At 40.8% G+C, this 1,169-nt stretch overlaps 1 protein-coding gene across 1 annotated transcript in view; it reads right to left on the bottom strand.

Annotated features, from left to right (window-relative positions):
- LOC106808237 (phospholysine phosphohistidine inorganic pyrophosphate phosphatase-like) overlaps nucleotides 1-1,169 on the bottom strand; it is a 7,168-nt gene that overhangs the window by 5,101 nt on the left and 898 nt on the right. The gene's annotated exons all lie outside the window — the stretch shown is intronic.

Genomic DNA, 1,169 nt, shown 5'->3' with positions numbered 1-1,169 from the left:
GGTCCAACCTGTACTCATGGAGAAACTACTTTTATTTCGACGACTAGGGGCTTTTTTCCATGGCATTGATGTGTAGCTGTACACGTCTCTGTATCGCACTCTGTAGTGTAAATTTAATGTCGTCACTATAGCACCGTAAAGGTGGTACATACATTATACCTACAATGATTTTATTTCATTCGTGGTTAGCTCAATAAATAAATGCTTTGCTCTTGTCTGTCGGACATCTTTCAGTCGTCGGTTGAGCCCGTCGCGTCGATTGTCTGACACTACACACTATAGACTACAATCTATGAAAAGTCCCTGAAGTGGACGATGGATCTGAACAACAACAAATTGAACAATTACACGCTAATAACCAGAGACTCCAACTCTCCCGTTTTGGGGCCATTTTCCCAAAATCTCCCGGTCTCCCGCTTAAGCTGCATTTTCTCCCGCTTAAGTTTTGTTTTCTCCTGCCCAAATAAAAAACAATGTGTAATAACTATTTAAACAAATAATTTAATCGACTTTCAAAGTTATTTTGGATTTGTGCCATTGCTTTGTACGTTTGTGCTGTATATGAGCAGAGCGCATTTCTATCAACGCGCGTGCTCTGAATTTGAGCGGCGTGCATCGAGCATAACAGCTGCTAGATCGAGAGCTATGTATGTAGGCAAAGAAAAAATAAAAACAAAAACGAAAAACAAGACTGTTTTGTCATGTACGTATGGTGCGCATGCGCCAGCATAGCAGTGCCGATACTCGCACAATCTGAATCTTTGTCGCAGGCGCAAGCTATCTAATGGAGATATGTAGACATGCACGAGCTTCGTAACATTAGACTACATTTACAGTACACGCGCGCCGTGATCGATTTGTTTCGAACATTAACATTTTCGAACATCCGATCGCCTAATCAACATCAGTTAATCATGTCTAAGCAAAGAAGCACCGCTGAAGTGAAGGTGCTGCAGGCAAACATTGACAAGATTCAAGAAGACAAAGTCCAAAACCAAACCTGAATCAAACAAATGTGTAAAAAATAGCTTGTTTCTATACTAAAAAAACCCTTATAAAATACAGGAGCTTCCCTAAGATGGGCCCCTGGACCGCACCCAAAATCACAGGCACTTGGACCGTTTCAATAATAAAATGATGGTTAATAAATACAACTTGTCAGTAGCCTA

This window comes from Priapulus caudatus, unplaced genomic scaffold (genome assembly GCF_000485595.1).
Source record: "Priapulus caudatus unplaced genomic scaffold, Priapulus_caudatus-5.0.1 Scaffold262, whole genome shotgun sequence".
NCBI lineage: Eukaryota > Metazoa > Priapulida > Priapulimorpha > Priapulimorphida > Priapulidae > Priapulus > Priapulus caudatus.
Note: the sequence above shows the minus strand (reverse complement) of the source record. Positions and strands in the feature narration are given on the sequence as shown.